The sequence below is a fragment of the Amphibalanus amphitrite genome, unplaced genomic scaffold (genome assembly GCF_019059575.1).
Source record: "Amphibalanus amphitrite isolate SeventyFive unplaced genomic scaffold, NRLGWU_Aamphi_draft 000867F_arrow, whole genome shotgun sequence".
Classification (NCBI taxonomy): domain Eukaryota; kingdom Metazoa; phylum Arthropoda; class Thecostraca; order Balanomorpha; family Balanidae; genus Amphibalanus; species Amphibalanus amphitrite.
This window is the reverse complement of record NW_024882361.1, coordinates 47,461-66,519: the sequence shown is the minus strand read 5'-3', so window position 1 is coordinate 66,519 and position 19,059 is coordinate 47,461. Positions and strand designations below refer to the sequence as shown.

At 51.2% G+C, this 19,059-nt stretch overlaps 1 protein-coding gene across 2 annotated transcripts in view; it reads right to left on the bottom strand.

Moving 5' to 3' along the window:
- Positions 1-16,285, bottom strand: part of LOC122367401 (discoidin domain-containing receptor 2-like) — a 97,002-nt gene extending 80,717 nt beyond the window's left edge. For both annotated transcript variants that reach the window (XM_043340445.1, XM_043340446.1), the window contains exon 1: positions 16,054-16,285. The gene's annotated coding sequence lies outside the window, so the exon portion shown is untranslated. The remainder of the gene's footprint in view (positions 1-16,053) is intronic.
- Between the last annotated feature and the right edge of the window lie 2,774 nt (positions 16,286-19,059).

The window sequence follows — 19,059 nt, the reverse complement described above, 5'->3', positions numbered from 1 at the left end:
GCTTTTCTGTTTTCTCGGATTGTACCTACGTTGTTTTATTAATGGCGCCGATAAAACCAACGTAGTTACTTATTTTGTTAATGTTAATCATGGAAATCAGATGGAATAGTAACCTTTTGCTCATAACTAATGTAAGCCAAAAACAAATCCAAAATATATTTTCGGTGCTGGACCTTCTTCAGTGGAACCATTCCACTGAAGAAGGTCCAGCACCGAAAATATATTTTGGATTTGTTTTTGGCTTACATTAGTTATGAGCAAAAGGTTACTATTCCATCTGATTTCCATTATAATCATAATCATGCTCAAAAAACGTTTCACACCATTCAATCATTAAAGTTAATCACCTAAATTTGTCACAGCAACGATTCCATGCAGCACAGAAAACCTGAACATTATTGGTCATGTTCTTTCTATCAATGCGATAAAAAGCACTTCCAACTGAACACATTCGCGACGTCCCCAAAGCATTCCAGGCGGCTTCAACTGGAGTAATTAGAAGCCACAGCGAACAGTGACCAGTGTCCTAGCCGATTATATTCGCAGCAGAGCGGGTGAAAGCCTGTCCTCGGTGCGCCTGCTTGCGCTCAGCACGCGCTCCGCGGTTTCCCGTCTGCGCCGAGATCGGCGCGAGTGAGTCGTTTTTGCCGTCGGTTGCAGCGGCGGCCGGCGCAGCGCTGGCTCGGCTGCGGCTGTTGTTTGTCTTCAAAAATCGTTATTTCTCCCGACAGGCGGCAGCGACGCTGATTTTAATTGGACTGCCGTAGACCAGAAAGGATTGGCTCTGCGCGTCGTCTTGCCGCTGTCGCCGCGCCCGAGGCGCTCTCGGGACGAGGTCAATAGAGGCGCCGCGGGCTGGCCGGATTGGCCTCTCGGCGGCGGACCGTGCCGGACGGTCAGCAAACGTGGCTCAGCGTGCAGCAACGAGGGCGGCAGTGTGCCCGGCGGGGCGGACCGGCCGACTGTATACACCGCCGGCGATCGGAGCAAACAGCGACCGATGGAGGCGGCGACGGTCCCGGCGCCGGCGACGCGGGGAGGGCGGCGGAGGTGCCTGCTCGGTGCCAGGGCCGGGTGGGATGTTTACGCTACCCGAAATCAGGAACGGCACCGGTCGAGGCGACAGCGCCACCCGCGGGTCCGGTGTCCACACCATCCCGCCCCACTGCTGGCATGGCGAACGAGGTTCGTGATCGTCCAAAAACCCGAGCGAGAGCAGAGGATGGGGCGCTCGTGAGTCATTCAACAGACGGCTGTGCATGTCACCAGCTCTGCAGCGCTCTGCAGGCGCCCGCTGAGAGACGGGAAGTGGCGTCATGGTGCCCGCTGGTCAGCGGGCAGCGCCGCGGAAGGGCGGGTCGTCATGGAGGACATTAGCACGCTAACGCGATAGGGGTTCGTGGTGGCCGATGGAAGGGTGGCTTTGTCGGGATTCTTGGAGGCACGCTGTTGAAGAGGCGATTAAGTGTGAGTTATCCGTTCGCATGGTAGCGACTAAATGAAGAGGGTCGTTATCGGATAAAATATTGTCATGTTCGCAGTCATCACGATTTATAGGGAGCATCCTTATGAGTCAAGGGTTCGGTCGAAGCGTGACGCAAGGTAAAGTACAGACTATGAAAATGTAATGCACCATTCACGATATCTCCATAATAGACAGCATTGTAGAAAGATAAAATATAAAAGTCTTTTACATAATGATTTTATGCGCCACCGTACATAACGAAATGACAAACGTCTTCCACATGTCAAGCATTAGACACCTCATTCAAATAGAGCTTAGCTTTGTGAAATAACAGCAGCTGTTGCACTCCCGTAGAACCATTTTCTGATGAACTTCAATTGCCGCCTTATTCGTAACTTTCTACCAGACTTCATCCATAACCCATCTGTATAAAGTTTCTCCTTAACTCCAAATTTAAAATATGATGTGAATCAATCTACGCACTCATCGGTCTCACTCTTGATGCCTCCCCTCTCGCACTATTCATCCACTTCACCCTCCCGTGAATCAGTGATCGCCCTCCAGCCCCTCTCATCCCGGTCCTCTGTCGCTGCGCCTCCTCACTATCCCTTCATTCGCCGCTCTGCCCCAGACCAAAGCCGATTTCCACTCAGCGCGGCCGCCGCCGTTTTGTTCGCTAATGGTATTATCTCACCGGCCGAATAAGTGGCTGACCGGCACGCTGCGGCGAGCGCGGCGCGCGAGCGGGTTTCCGCGGCGGAAAAGGCGCGCTCGTGTCCCGCCGCGCGCCGCGATCGTATCGCTGGCCGGTTGGAGAGCGGCGGACGGGGTCTGGGCTGCAGAGACAGCAGAGGGGACGGCTGAGCGGCGACAGAAGACGGCTGGGGCGGCGGCGGACACAGCTGATGTGGCTGGTGACAGCAGCGAGAGGACTTGGGTGAGAAAGGTGTAGAGACCACAACGGAAACGACTGCGCAACGGAACGGAAGCGAGAGAGGCGGTGACGTGCTGGACGGAAGTCGGCGAAACTGCTCTAGCCCCTGGGCGGAACAAGAGACATGTTCCGGCTGCCATATAGCACTATGAATCCTGCCGATCACTCAGTCTCCCCAGATACACAAACCAACTGTCACGCCGGCTTCTGTTTGGTATCTCTTCACAGTTCACACCACGCAAAGGCCCACGCTCAGCCGAACATTCCTCCCCCATACCCATTCAGCTGAGGTCGGCGTCCGGAGTATACCCACCACCCGGGCCTCTTCTTATCTACCACCCGCCAGCTGAGGTGCGGGGTCTGGGCCCGTTCGAATCGCCATAGTTTATTTCCCAGATCGATAACCAGACCGGAGATGCTGGTCAGCCATCCCGGCGAGATAACGTAATGAATGCCGCATCAATGCGGTCGTGGTTCGCTCATGGTGGCTGACCAAGAACGCCTCTGGAACGTGTCCGTGGTGATTATCCTAGGCATCCCCTTGGCATGATTACTGACAGTTGATAGCTCTTCGTTACGTCATCAAATGTAAATGTTTTCCTATTGAGTTTGGTGACTGGTAACGCAAGGTTTCGTGTCACATGCTACCGCGTTTCGATGTTACCGGAAGTCTTAGCGGAAAATACAACAAAAAGGGCAGAAAAAGTTTCCATAATGCTTCAGCAGGAAGTCACTAATCCTTCGATGACGATTCAGCTACGACCAGATTGGACGACAGACGTTTTAAGACGATTAAATCACCCAAAATCCATCTTGAACAAAGACCAGAATCTGTACAGAAGCTCAGTATTTGCGTGTTGACAGAAGCGTCGTGTATTCGAGTTCTACGGATCCAATAAACGTGTTAAATCCTTGCTTGCAAGGTGTTCTACGAGTTGTTATAATACCAATGATCCCGACAATATCTTGCTAACAGAGAGAAGCAGCTTGTCTCTGACATTTCACCCTGTCGGTATATTGAATATATTGAATATATTTGATTGCAGAAAAAAAAACAAATATATTCAATTAAACTTTTCAGCCAGATGACCCGTAACTCACCCACCCATCCACAAACTAAAGGCCACCCAGGACTCAGCTCATTAACCAAACACGACGTCATCAACTTCCAAGAACAACGTCATCAGGTTTTGAGGACGACGTCATCATCGGTAGCCCATCGGGATCTCATAAACTCTTCACAGCGAGGACATGAGTCATCGATTCGAGAAAGGTCACCTGATTAACACTCGAGCCCACGGTGGCACGATTCTTCTGCCTGACAGCCAGCAGCGCGGCAGTCGCAGCTCGTCAAAAATAGCGCTTTGTTTTCGGATGACATCATCCTGAGGGGTGACATCACGACTTCGCACGGAAGGTGGCCGGGCAAATCGTGCAGTCACGTTCGGTGACATCCGGTGTTCAGCAGCCATCGATTCGGGCCGGCCCGCCGCGCTGGCCGGAGAGGTCACGCGCTGGCCCATCACGCCACACTCCCCGGAGGCGTGTCTTCAGGTTACGGAGGTCAAGGGGTCACAACGGTCGCCGTCGGCAAGACATCTAGTGACTGGCGATCACCAGACAGTTAACAGCCACGAAGAGCTGCTATTACATGTTTATTGAACCGAGTTGGTGATCTGACCTCTCCCGGTGCAGGTTACTCCGTGCCCTGGTGACCTCTCCGCGTGACCGGTGACCTCGAGCAGCAGGGGTCAGCAGCTCGTCGGTAGGTTTCGTGTCAGGGAGCGGCCAGGTAATGGGCCTGTTCCGGCCGGCCCGTCGAGCTCCGGGAGCCGGACAGTGGCGTGCACCTCGGTACCGGCAGTGGCAGCATGACCAGCCTAGTTCACGTCCAATTTCACAGGCTTGGTGACACAAAAAGTATCACGAACACAGCTCGGGCGTCAAGGCCTACCTATAGCTGGGTCTTAGTGGCATCATTAATGTCATGCATGTTTGTGCACAAGCAAATAACTACATGTGACTGCGTTTGAGTTATGAAGATTCCTAATGCTTCGACAAGAACATTGGAGCATTCATCCGTACTGGGCCCCGGTCTTCACTGCTCCAACACCCACACATTCACGCCGGCAGCAGGTAAAAACGGCCCGCCGCGAGGCGCTCGCGGCGCGCGAGCGGCGATTGAGGCAGCGCCACGACTGCCACCAGACGCCGCGACGTTAACGGCGCTTTTTGCGCGTCAAGCTCGCCGCAAAACCCTTTTCGGGCCGCGGCGCTGGCGACGACAGACGGCGCGGGGGTGGGCCGGGTGTACAGGAGCGTCTGCTTAGCTCCGCACAGGCCGTGCGCCAGAGCTGAAGCACCCGAGACGTGACAGCCGCCGGCGCCGCAGAAAGCTGGTGATCAGTTCACACTTGAGAGTGAACCAGTACTAGTGGGATGTGTTGGGGAAGGGCTAAATTACGTCACTTCTCACCTTTCAACGGCAGCTTGGCGCAGCGGCACAGCATTCGTCCTTCGGTGCTTCTCCATAACAGTGCAGATTGTCACTTTGCACACCATATGGGGTGACAAGCTCTCGGCATACAAACCACCACAGGCCATTCGAACCTTGTCGAGGAGTCCCACTCCGGCATAGTGGGGGAGCGCGGCTCGACCTCCACACGGAAGCACCATACCCTCGGCCACCTTTCACACGCCTCGTCGCCTGACAACGGGGCGATATGTCTCCCATCCGATCGCCGGCTCCGCCCACCGGTGTCGATGAACCGCGTTCTGCACGCGATGGCAGGGACACTGATGGCCCTGCCGGTCCCTCCCGGTCCAGGAGCGGGACACAGACGGCGTTCCCACGGCGGCGGAGGAACCCTTCCGGGGAGGGTGGGGGACAAAACCGGTCATTACTAAAACTGGACAATGGCGGAGGGTTAGGGAGGGTGGCCACGGCGACGGTGATGGTGGCTGTGACGATGACGGCGACGGTGACCATGATGCTATGAAAAATATCAATATTTTATGGGACCAATTGAAATCCCGAAGCACTTGATCTATATCTAATACCGTAATTGATTGAAATCAAGTCTCCCAAATGCTCCTCTGTACAGCTACGACCTCAGCTACGACACCATCAAATGTTCGTTCTCGCAGTCCTGAACAAAGACTGAAGTAATTTCACTCTCCCAGAGGCGCAGCTCTCAGCGCCGCAATCACTTTCTGCAGGTCCTTGATGACGTCACCATGAGTCTGCAGGCCGATCAATGATCAGTTAAGGATCAGGCGAGGAGAGAGAAATGCTGATGAGATCAGACACTTCAGAGCCGCTAGGTTCTTAATTAAGAAGACTGGCGGCGGGCTTCCTGGGTGCCCAGCAGCTGAAACGCTCGACTCCTTATAAACAATCGAGCGCTGGAGAAAGTTGGGACAACTCTGTTAGCAGGAGAGGAGGGTGAGGGACGGTCACATGGGACGGGGTAGGGTGGCGGGTCAGGTAAATTGGCGAGTGTAAACAAACAGATAACCGTGTGGACAGACACAACGGTAAACACGCACGGCTCCTGACAACGATACACAAACGCAGACGGAAAGAAATGTGAAAGTTGCCGGGAGTAGCCGAGTGCGGACTGGTGTCAGCCAGCTGTCATCAGCGCGGCATGAGCAAATTTCAGTTGAGCCAATCGATCAAATATTTTCGTACCGGGACAGTACCATATAAACCGATACAACTATCATGGATAAAATAACCCAGGGGGAAAAGTATGTTATTTTCCAACTGCCCAAAAGCAAGAACGTACGGTTTCAATAAAGTTATAAACTACAATTTCAATCCGGAAATCACACCAACGTGGCCAGACTTTCAGTAATGACAGTTCGTCATTCTGGTGCGGTCAACCGATGCGAAATTCGTCGCTGATTAATTACCCAGGTCGGCGCCGTGATAGGCTTCCAGTGAACCTCATTATGGCTCCAGATTGTTCGACTAATGTGCCGCGAAACCAATGCAGCCCAATCAATGATCGGCCGTCGTCCGGCCGCTGCCAGTAGGAGGCCGGCCACGCGAACTCGGTCGGAACGGCTGAGTTCATGCGGGGCGGTATCCGTGTCCTGCGGACTACCAGGAGGAGCCCTATAAAGCATGAAGGCTTTTCCGCTTAGCGTCGCTCTTTGCATGACATATGTGACAGGGCCGGACATGCAATCAGTATTAGACGGTGAATAATTATCCGGACTGGGACCAACTTTCCGCCCCGACCAAATGAAGAGCCGAGAAGGACAGCGACCTGGCTGGTCCTCCCACATAAATTCGTCGGAGGCCCTCGACACATCATATCTCAGGAAAGTAGGTATAAGGCATATTTCGCACACATACATCATTGATAGTATCTATGTCACAGTTCGAAGAAATTCACGCATTGAAAACCACCAATTACCATTTATTTATTTTCTCTCTCTCCCTCTCTCTCTCTCTCTCTCGCTCTCTGCCTCTCTCTCTCTCTCTCTCTCTCTCTCTCTCTCTCTCTCTCTCTCTCTCCCTCCCTCCCTCCCTCTTTCTGAAACCGTCCAGCAGACAGGTCCCTCCTCAGTCTTCCTATGAAGCCGCGTGGCGTGTGTTCGCCAAGACTGCACACCCGCGCGTCTCGCGAGTCGGTCCTCCTTTCACCAGCACCTCCCGCGCCGGAGCCTTATTAATGGCGGCAATGAATATCTCTTGGCGCGTTTATTTAGCGCCTTTCGAGCCGGCTGTTTACCGGCCACACGGAGCTGCTGACTGAAGGAACCTCACTGCCGGCGACGGCACAGAAGAATGGGTGCCCGCGGCTCCCGAGGAAAGGCAAAACTGCGAGCAATAGCCACAAGAGGGTCTGAAATAATGAAGAAGAGCATAGGCCTCTGTAAACGGTATGCAGAGGTATATGAGAAGAGACATGCGGATCTGCATATAAGTGGTTAGTAATTTTCGGAGTCATTAATATTTGTCCTTGAAACAAAGCCAAAAGAGAGTAATTCGTAACGTAACTTTGTTTAAAGGCTGCCCCACACTGGAACTCGCATGCGGGTTGCGAGTTTGCGGGTTTTGAGTTTGCGGGCATAATACTAATTCATAGAGTGATTACACCGTTTCCTTATGGCCACTCCATGAATGCAGTGAAGCCGGTACAACTTCAGAAACTTACATATAGTCGCAATACCAGCGCAACGAACCAAAATTCGACTCCAAAGAAAAACCCGCAAACCTCGCAGAACTCGCAGACCTCGCAGCGAGGAAAATCAAAAGTTGACTTAAAATCAACTTTTGGAATGCGATGCAAGTTCGTTCGCTTGCTAAAAACATGCAGACTCACTTGATACGTGGTGGTGTGGGTCACTCAACATAGTGTATTCTTCACTTTAAAAGAAACCCGAAAACCCAAAAACTCGCAACCCGCATGCGAGGTCCAGTGTGGGGCGGCCTTTAGACAAGCCCATTGCTGTGTTGAGCTCCAAACCGGACATGATGGTGAGCTCCGCTGCGGCGAAGAGCTGGCTATTGGTTAATAAAGCTAAAAACGTCCTTTGTTGGCTTCCACCAGGTAGTTTTGCAACTGTTTAAAGCTGTCGATGAGCTCTGCTACACCCATTGGCTTCTCCTAACCCCCACCAAGTCTCTATGACCTGGCGCCGTGTCAGGCCGGCGGGGAAGGACTCCCGCCCAGGGGGAGCCGTCCCCCGTGTTGGCACGGTGGCCGGTCGGTGGAACGTCTCGCTAATTTACCGCAGCACACGGCTGCCATCAATGGCTCAAGATAAGCAAATAACGGCGGTTGGACGGCGCTTGGTGGCGGCGGACCACCGTGCTCCTGCCATTGGTGGTCGGCCGCGGGCGCCGCCGAGACGGGACGGCCCGGACGCTTCGGGTCGGACCATCGCGTCGTCAACCAGCCTCACGGGGCCATTTTACGGTGGGAACATCGGTGACATAGGGACGCGAGATAATAAAAGAAAAGGACACGATTGTAGATCCTCGCACCTTGAAAGTTGTTAGTATAGTGATTGGTTTTCGCATTATACGCTGTCAGAGCTGGAATGTCGTACTGGGTCATTTTCAAGTCAAAATTATAAAGCACCTTTATCGTTGACCGTTGCGCATCGAGCAGCGTTCACCGATTACTTCATGGGGTAGGATGAGGTCAGGACAGAATCTCAGCCAAGCTCAATAGACTGGTCGTATTCGTTTAGACCCAAAGCAAATCTTTAGACCAGGACAGCCGACACCAAATGAACCTCCAAACCAAGACAAATAAATGGCCATCGCAGGCGGGCGGTCAAAGTGCTGTCAATTATCTCAGCTGGTAGGAACTTAATACAAATACTTCGTGCCTTACATCGGGCAGATCAGAGGTCGTGATGGATGATATCGGCACAACCAGATCATTGATTAAACAAATTGTATGGTAATGCGAATCCGGTTTACTTAATCATCACGTCAGCTTGCACATTTTTGCATTGGTCCGTGTTGAATGAGCAACACCAGGCTATATGTGACGTGTCCAGCGGGATCTGGCCACACACGAGACGTCGCGCGGGTGTGAATAATGCATACCTGTGCACGATTGTGTGAGCGAGAAGCGAGAGGGTGACTGCACCAGTGAGCGCGCAAGTCTCCACCACTAAACGAGTCCATGCACTCGGGGCATGAGGTGGTCACATTTGAAATGTTGTGCGAGGTTGGGGAGGAGCTAAAGAACAGCATACCACGCCAGTAAAAATACGAAAAAAGTTCCAATCAAAGAACGACATCAATGAAAATATAGGTCACAATTAGCAGATCCATATTCTGCTTCTCTTCTTGGAGGAGTCTTGGCTCCGTGTCCACCACCTGTAGTCTCAAGAAGCCCAGCACTGCCCCTGACGACAGGTACGCTTGGTAGGTGCGCTCGGCCATGTCAGAAACAATGACAATCTGAGTGTCGTGATCGGCGGAACGGCCACAAAGGCCGCCGCCGTCACGGCTACGACAGACAGCAATTGCCTCGGATCCCTCGGAACCGGCCAATTTTACAGCGGAATGGACGCGACGCCCCCTAATGAGCTGAAGATGAGGGGGAATGGTGTGCGACGGAGGCTGCTGGCCTTACCGGGGCCAATCCGGGGCCAGGTCGGCGGCCTGAGCCAGAGCTGGGAGAGGAAGTGACAGGCTCTTCATCACTAGTTGAAGGAAAGGACCAACCAGGACAGGGCTACTGCGTCCTGGACCATAGTCTCCCTTCACACCCCTTGGTCATAGTACGGTCTGAGACTCCGCCTTGCCGATTTTGGTCTGCCTGCTGCCCAGGAGGGGCAATGGGCATCCCTCACCTGGTGCGTCCCCAGCCGTCGGTGCCGGCCCGGACGGCCTTCGTTCATGTTCCGTTTGTCACGATAGAGCCCGATCAATACGGCTACCGTAGCTCCACGGACAATAACGACCAGTCCTAAATCATGCTGGCCAGTGCAGCTGGCGCCCCACTCAGACCCAGCTCTGACGTATAGACGTGCGACGATGGATCCGAGCCTGCGCACGGCACATGTGGCTCCTGCACGACAGGGGCGGATCCAGAAAATCTCCAAGGGAGGGGCCATTAGAAACCAGGAGGCCCCCCCCCATAATCCCACTTATTGGAGGCCCCATCTTCCCACTTGTTGGGCCCCCCCAAAAAAAACTGCGTCTATTGAGCTTATCTAGCTGTTCAGGCAACATCTCAACATCTGTGCAGGCTTGGAGGCCCTCTGTGCAGGTTAGGAGGCCCTGTAAAAGTGGTCATCTCTGTGAGTATAAGAGACCTCCAAGTTATGAAAAGCTTTACCAATCTTCTAACAAAGAAGTCTTCTCAGCTAGTCTTCTAAGAAATAACTAAGTGGGTAGGTTAAAAAAAAAAACTCATCGGATTTCGGCCACTTTATTTTTAGGAGGCCCCCTTTTCAGCTTTTTAACTTTTTAACTTTTTATTTTATTTTTGAAAAAAATCGGCCAAGGGCCCCATGGCCCCCCCCCCTTGTATCCGCGCCTGCTGCACGATGGTGTGAAAGAAACGCACGCAGCATCCTTCTGAGGTGAAAAATAAATATGAAATGAAATAAATGTGAGGCCAGGTGGTATTTGTTCTTCTGATTGATCTTTCGAAGACACTTGGTGTTGTTATGTTTTGTGTCAGCTCTACAAAATTACAGATTGATCCAGATGACTATACATTGCCTCCTCCCATCACAACACAACGTCTCCCAATAAAAGTGCGGCGCTCAGTCCCGGCTCTGAACTCCGACCTCAGAGCTCTCCTCTGGTGCCCGCCACTGGGCCGTTTCGCGCAGCCGGCGCTGTCGCAGCTCCTTCCTCTCCTCTCCTCCGCGTCTCGGCGGGACGTGGGAGCGGCGCCGGTGCGTGTCAGACGCCGACGTAATTACTGAAGCCGCAGAGCGGACGTGCAATCAATCTCTGCTGCACTCCCCGGGGCAGCGCCGGCTCACAGTTTCTATAGGGAAGCGAACAATATGGATTAATGCCCACGCCCCCCTCGGGCTCGAGGCGTTCCCCAGCCAGCTTAATCTCGAAGTGACAGAGGGTAGCACGCGCACTGTGGGCTGCGATTGAAGCCCGCACAGGCTGCCGCCGTTCGTTCTATTGTCGAGTGAAGGTAATCGGCCCATGCTGCAATAATTAAAACAGTTAAATGCATTTCAGCATATCTCCAAGCTTGAGTCTATAGAGAAGAGGCAGGTGTGTCCGTAACGGCGATTGACCAAAATGCTTAGTAGCTTGAAGTGAATATTACATTGGCGTGCTATTTACACTGATAATTATTCATTTCTATGCACTTTGTACACATGTTTTGCTTGCCCTGGACGCCATCCAATGAGTAGCATACATAAGCATCGTTCGATTGGGTTCAGTCGTTAGGAGCCCTTCCCCAAGCCGTCCCAATCTATATAAGCGTTGCACTTTCGTTTCGGCTGTCGAGCAGTTGAGCCTTCGTTTGCGCTGGTCGTTAGGAAGGCATCGACCGCCGCAGCAAATAGCCCCGCACCCGGACACGGCCGTGAATTTGTGAACCGGTGACAGAGTGCCGACAGGCATGGGCCGTACACTGGTGCAATTTTATGTTGCAGTTTATTGCGGAACACGATTGTGGAGCTGCGCAAAAGTAACGACCGATTTCGTGTCCGAAAAATCAATGGTTCACCATCGAGAGAAAAGTTTTGCGGTGCCGCATCCGGACAGGTAATCCCATGACAACATGAGCTACCTGTGCGAACGTTACGATTTTTCGGAGCGAGATGTCCAGAGCGGATTCATGGACCCGTTCAAACAATGTGTTTATGACGTCACGGCCTCTGCGCCGAGGAGCCATAAACCACAGAGACGTGACACGGCTCGAAATCCGGACACACCGGCCTTACGGATGGCTCCAGAGAGAGCAGCGGCCACGCCTTAACATCACAGTGTTCGACAAGGCTCAGACAATCTCCTGAGAGTTCTCCGTGAACAGCAACAGACAACGGGAAGGTCGGCTTCACAGGAATTAATTCATCACGACCAGAATATTCACCCAACGTCTCTGGCGCGCGGTCTCGCAATGAGCCCAAATACCGCAAATGAAACTCACCAGAGCTCATTCGCTTCCTTCCTCAGCCAACGGGCGTGTAATTTGCATTCAGTTTCACGTCACAGTGGGCGCCGGGCGCCGGGCGTCGGATAGGGGAGGGTGTGGGAGAGCAGGGGAAGGCGCTCCTCTCGGCCCGGCCCTCGCGCCTCGCGACAAAAACGTCGCGTCGCTGCGCGTCGGGACCGCCGCGGGCGACCGTCAGCGGTCTGAAGTGGTGATAAATGACACGCTGATGACGCCATGCAGGAGCACCGCACATTTTCCACCGGGGAAACGGGGGAGAGCTCGGTGTCGCGTCAGCTTCTGTGTGGCCCGCACTTATGGAGGGCGCCTGTTGAATATCCAAACGGGAAACACGGATCATTAATAAAATGTTATGCCGCAATGTAATGTGAGAGCAATTACGGATTATTTATTATAAAATTAGCAATGTTTTCTTTTTAAGAAAAAAAGAAAGCGTTGTACAACACAAATACCTACTCATTATGTGTTATCGGACCAAAACAGAAGCCAATATTTGTCCCACATTTAGAGTACCTCTGACCTTAATCCAATAGACGAAACTCTTCCGAATTTCGTGGCAGTCTTGGACTCGAGCAGCTTTGAGGATAAAATAAATCGTCACGAAAAGAAGGGCGGCGCAGAATCTGTCGTCCAACAAACCCGTTAATGGCCACTCCAAATCAGATTAAGTGCTCTGACGAGGCAAGAACTGAGGGCAGCCGGTGACGGTGCGAAATGGGGACAGCCCAAGTGCTGCGGGGCCGCGGTCGGCTCTTGAAAAGCACTTTTCATCAGTCTTATTCCAGCTTGACACCTTGCTCCCAGTCTCCTTACAAGGTGAGACTGCCGCTCTCACGCTGTTCAGAGGCTAAGTCCCTGGTCGTACAGTTTGTTTTGTCGCCAAATCGGTTCGCAGCAGGAGCGGATTAGTGAGCCAGCAGGCTGCATTATTCACAGCCGAGCGACATGCAATATTGGCTCGAGGATTAGGTGACCGCGCCGTCGACAGACGCCAGGCCCCGGTCACGGACCGGGTCACGACGGCGGTAGATCAAACAGCCCCGCGGTGAGCCCCTTCCCCTCAGGGACGGCCTGCTGGCCACCGCGTGACAACGGATGTCCTCGAATGGGCTACCGTTGGAGCCTCCAGCCCTGGGGACACACTGGCTCCATCGAACGACCGTAGAAACACAACAGCTTTTCCCGAGTGAGTGCATGGTTCAATACGAACAATGTCATATGAGTAACGAGTGGAGCATTTTTTTTTCAAGCAAAGCAGGGTTCAAACTAAACGAATAGATAGGCATTGGTATAGGAACGGCCCATATAGGGCTTATAGGCATATTCATAGCTCAATAATGCCGAATGCAGCACAGAAGATACAAATTTATATGTAACGATTAGTGCCTTTTTTTCTCCAATTTGTATTCCTCTTCAATAAGGACCAGGAATGAGCGGCTACCCAACCTATCACTGCCGTAATGACGTCATATATGTGCGTGGTGACGTCACGTGTACCCGCACACGGCGATCCGGAGCAGGGCGCCAATATATCGTCCCGCTGTCAGATAGTGCCAGCTCCACAAGCCGTGGACAAACACGCACGACACGGAGTATGAGCGATATTACCGGCCCAGCCGAGCCGCTCGCCGATACCTGCGAACGCTGTATACCGGTACTCACGATCAGTTGGGCAAACTAGACCTTTGGAATCAAAATATGGAGGCATCAAAAGATTGATTCCTTATGACCATATTTGGGCATAAATGCAGACTATTTCTAACTTACCAATCACATAAAAATAAGAGAGTGTTTCAAGAAGGAGCATGCCTGATCTTGAACAGAAATGCTGGAACTATCTCCTAAGCAAAATAATATTGCTCCTATCATAACAATTTGAATTCTATAGGTAGTGAAAGGCAATCAAGGAATTGATTCACTTTAAACAGATAATCATAATATTGATTCCCCATCAGCTGGCTAATCATTATTTTGATTCACAGGTAATGTTAAGAGATAGGCAACAATGACTTGCAGGAATACATCATTTATCTTGCTTCTGTTCTCATTTAGTGGTATCCTCAGCACCACAACAGATACCTATAGCATTGTTGTAGTTAGCCTTCACTACATTTGATAACAATTCACAATTTTTAAATGTCAAGAATACAAAAACTGAAGCAACAGGTAAAAACCATATAATAAATATAAAAGCACTACAACAATGATAATAAGGGGTTTGAAAATTTCATTTTGCTATTTTACACAAATACTAATTGTTTAGTATGCGATTCATGATACAAAAATAACATACAGTGTGATTTCCTCAAAACAGCTTTTACGTGATGGACAGTGGCTCTGTCTTCTTCCCATTCACAAGGCCAAAGGGACAATTTCTAAGTTTTGAGGTAACACTTTTTGGAAAGCTACCACATTTTTCTACCTTTTTAAAGAAAAATCTCACCGTCATGGGCCTTTTATCAACCGTAACGATACATTTGAAGTCAAAAGTGTACCCAAATGAATCAAAAAATTGATTCCATGCCCATATTTGGTCATAGCTCCTCCCACCAGAATCAAATTATTGATGCCTCCATATTTTGATTCCAAAAGTCTAGTTTGCCCAACTGCGATACCAGTACAACGCAGGTGGTACGCGGCGGTACCTACATGGGTACACGTGGTGTGGAACGGTATGGGGGTCAGCAGCGGACCATTGACCGGGCAGGTCAGCTCAGAGGGGGCGTTGAGAGCTCAGCAGCTAATGTCAGGAAGGCCTGCAGCTCAGGAGTTATGCTTCGCTTGATGCACATTGAAGCAGCTGACCGAGCATTGGTGAACTTTATGCGACCCCACTGACCAGGGGCGGATCCAGAAAATCTCCAAGGGAGGGGCCATTAGAAACCAGGAGGCCCCCCCCCCCATAATCCCACCTGTTGGAGGCCCCATCTTTCCACTTGTTGGCCCCCCCCCCCCCCAAAAAAAAAACTGCGTCTATTGAGCTTATCTAGCTGTTCAGGCAACATCTCAACATCTGTGCAGGCTTGGAGGCCCTCTGTGCAGGTTAGGAGGCCCTGTAAAAGTGGTCATCTCTGTGAGTATAAGAGACCTCCAAGTTATGAAAAGCTTTACCAATCTTCTAACAAAGAAGTCTTCTCAGCTAGTCTTCTAAGAAATAACTAAGTGGGTAGGTTAAAAAAAAACTCATCGGATTTCGGCCACTTTATTTTCAGGAGGCCCCCTTTTCAGCTTTTTAACTTTTTAACTTTTTATTTTATTTTTGAAAAAAAAATCGGCCAAGGGGGGGCCATGGCCCCCATGGCCCCCCCTTGTATCCGCGCCTGCCACTGACAGAGCTATAAATGAAGCGAACGGTTTAGGCTTTGAAGCATATTGGATCACCTAACCTATGCTATCGGCTCCATGTGCACATCTTTTTTATAATGGACACGAGGCTGGCAATGTAAGTAAGGTAGCTTACATTTGATACTCATGTGACACCAGTCTCATTTTCATGTCAAGACAGGTCACTGACACGTTATAAGTGAGCCTCTGAACAAAATACGCACTACGGTCATTGACGAAGGTTGGCTGTTCTGATGAGGCGATATCCACGAAGTATAAACATTAAACATAGAAAAACGGTGATTCCAAGATCCGCTTATTCGGAAAAAGTGCGTTTTAGCGATGAATTATATCAAGTCATTGTTACACTCGCCGATTTCCCTCATGTTCCCGTTCAATGATGTTTACCCACGTGAAGCACATCTTCCTCAAGGAAAAATTGTGCCCCTACAACAATAGGAATCGTAAATACGAACACGCTGACGCGCCACTTCCCTTTGCTGGTAGGTATTATAGGGAGGTCGACGGGACCAATTTAAAAGTTTCTAAGATTTTGTTTAGTAAATCCCATCCCGATAATCAATTCAACTGCAGATCATCCGCGTAACACCATGCTACTAAACAACGCCATCCTATAGAAATAACGCCAATCTGTACACGTGTATAGCCATGCACGATAATGAGTTACTTACAGTGAAGAAAGCTGTCGGAGATTCCTGAGCAGCTCCTGTCAACACTTCGCGACCACTCAAACCGCGGCTGCCCGGCAGTGTCCTGCACCAGTCACTAGCTCCCTCTCAGGAGGTCACAACGGTCACCGAGCTCGGCCCGAGGGAGGTCACTGCGATGAACCGGCACGCACGACGCGACCCCGTCCGCTGTCGCCACACACCCCCGCACTCTCGCCCCGCAACACCGACTGGCGAGCGGGGCCGCCCGCCGAGCCGCCAACGACTGCCCTGCCACCTAGCGGCGACGAGATAAAACAAACAGCAACCGAGCAGCACACAGCTTGCGAGCAGCGCAGTGAAAAATAATTCTTATAACAATAGGCGAACGTCTGTTTATATGCATTTGAAATTGATCAGGTTCTCATTTAAAACAGATATATGGAATTAAATTTTCCCAAAAGTTATTTGCCTTTCCATCAATTTTTATCCAGAGGTGAAAAAGCTACAAATTTCGATGATTCCTTAGCTTCGGGTGATTCATTTGCCAATAATCATTACTCATTAGAATTTAACACTACCTGATAACGACCTAGTGTAGGTGGAGAGACGAGGCTCTCTATATATAGCATATGCATTGAAACACGCGCTCCCGGAAAGGCTTGGAAAATCCGAGATAAAATAGTTGTGTCCCCAAATCGCGCCAGTGCAGTGCTCCGGATGAGCCAGGAGCGCGTTTTTCTCGGTACGAGTCGCGGTTCCCGGCTGATGACAGCGATTGCGGCGGCAGTTGACACAGACCGGGCCACTCCTCCCTGGAGCGTCTGGGGTGCTGGTATGCTCCCGACGTGTCTAAAAGCAGATAATTCCGTCTGAAACGGAGTGCTATGCGACTGGCAGAGATAGCGCGATGGCGGTGGTCTGCAGACGTCGCGTCGGTTGCTGGAAGATTGTCCGATGAGTTTGCCGACGCGGGAGACACAAACGACCCAGGCGACACCGCACACCGGGCAACAGGGCTCAAAGATATGGCATACCTACACAATGACATTGCGATGTAGTCTCAGAGTTGCTTATATGAGCCAAAATGTATAGGTCCTACTGGTACACATAATCTGTCCTGAAATTCCTACTTTATTTTGGTACTTTAATTCGGAACTTTAATTTGGAAAAGATTTGACATGAGCTGATGTTGTTTACCCGTGTGCGAACACAATCACTCATTTACCCTCACCTCTAAGACCTGCATTGAGCGCGTAAATAATACGGGTGGCGCATCGACGGCGTTGGCGGCGCACGATTGGATGGCGCAGCTGCGGCGCCGACGCACCGCGGCAATTAATAACGCGCCACGATGGAACCATTTGGGCGCACTGGCGCGCGGATTGAGTCGGATCAATGGATCCGCGAGACGGCACAGCGGTCACACGTGCCCGATCAGGGGCCGCCGTGGGGAAAGGATGGAAGAGGTCCTGAGATAGTGGAGAGGCCACGCCGTCGGCGCTGAGGTGTTCTGGTTTGCTGGTCTTAGTTATGAAAATAAGAAAATATCCGTCCGTGCAATGACTCCATCCAACTTAGCAATCCTTCTGAATTGCACCTAACAATAATCACCAGTTGCGGCGGAACACCCAATGGGGCATGCTGCCGACTTTTAGTCCCATTCTGTCCATGCAACGCCCATATGGCTAATGTTACAATGCCAAAATCAAAGGGAGGCGCGGTGTCCCGGTGCCCTCCCCGTTCCGCCGCCTATGATGATCTCTCGCCAGGCGTCAGCCAATCTCACATCTTGTATGACGCATTATGCAGCATAGGACAAGCATACACTTGTAATTCCAGCATAATCTCATCTTCTTCTAATCCCATTGTGTGTAAACCTTGCTAGTTTCAGCAATACAAGTACGCCAATCCCCATTTTTCTCCCTAACCTATGACCAAACTAGCCAGGAATGTGCTCAGGTTTGTTCTCTGTGTTTCTATATGAGCTAGCGCTCGTGTTATTCATTCAATGGCATTCATGTTTACCATAGTGCCGCTTTCCATGTTGAAGTCGCCTTGCTCGGCTGACATCGGAATTCACAAGCTCTGTCAGCTTCAGCCGACCGGGAAACAGAAACGGTCACATGTTGACCAAACGAAACCACTCAGGTTCACGATCAGGATCTCAACAAAACAGCTTCCCATTTTGTTAAGATTCAGGGAATGCCATGAGGCTTAGATATGTAGGTAGGTACATACGTATCCATGTATGTAGGTACATACTTACATACCTACCACTATACACTCTCTCCATTGAATCTTTGATTAGCATACGCCTGATGGCCGGATCACATCGACTCAGGCATTCGCCGTTCTCAACACTGTTTGATTGGGGACATGATGACCGGCCTAATGTCCTGATCGTGTGGGGCACTATCGGTATTTGAACGCTAATTTGTGTCGTTCGTGTAGGAAGCTAACCGATCCCAAATCCATGAAATTCAGGTGCACCAACACTTATAAGGAGAGGGAAACGACCCGCCGACCATTTATATGTAAATCCTTGTTTTGTGGACGAATTAGTCGCAGACTTCTCTATATATAGAGAAGTATGTGAATAAGTATAAAATGAAGATGCTGAGGACAGCGTTAAGAAAATGGCGCCTCATGGAGAACATTAGTGAATAAGTCATGGCTAGTGCATCCAGTGGCGCGGGAACCGGGGGGGGGGGGCTAGCGGGGGCTGAGCCCCCCCCCCCCAGCTTTTCAGCTGGGGGGCTCGTAATGTATTTGAGCCCCCCCCCCCCAGCTGGAGGAATCGAAATTGGAAATCTACCAACATAATTTCATAGATTCATACATAGGCGTGGGAACCGGGGGAGGGGGCAGTGGGGGAAGCTTGCCCCCACAACTCTGCGGCCGTGGGGGCGGTGCCCCACAACGTTTCATGAGGCCAGGAACCGTTGGGCAGCTTGTCCTCCCCAAATTAGGGGTTGTGGGTCACAAAGGAAGAAAGCATGTAAGTGAAAAATCCACCTATTTCACTGG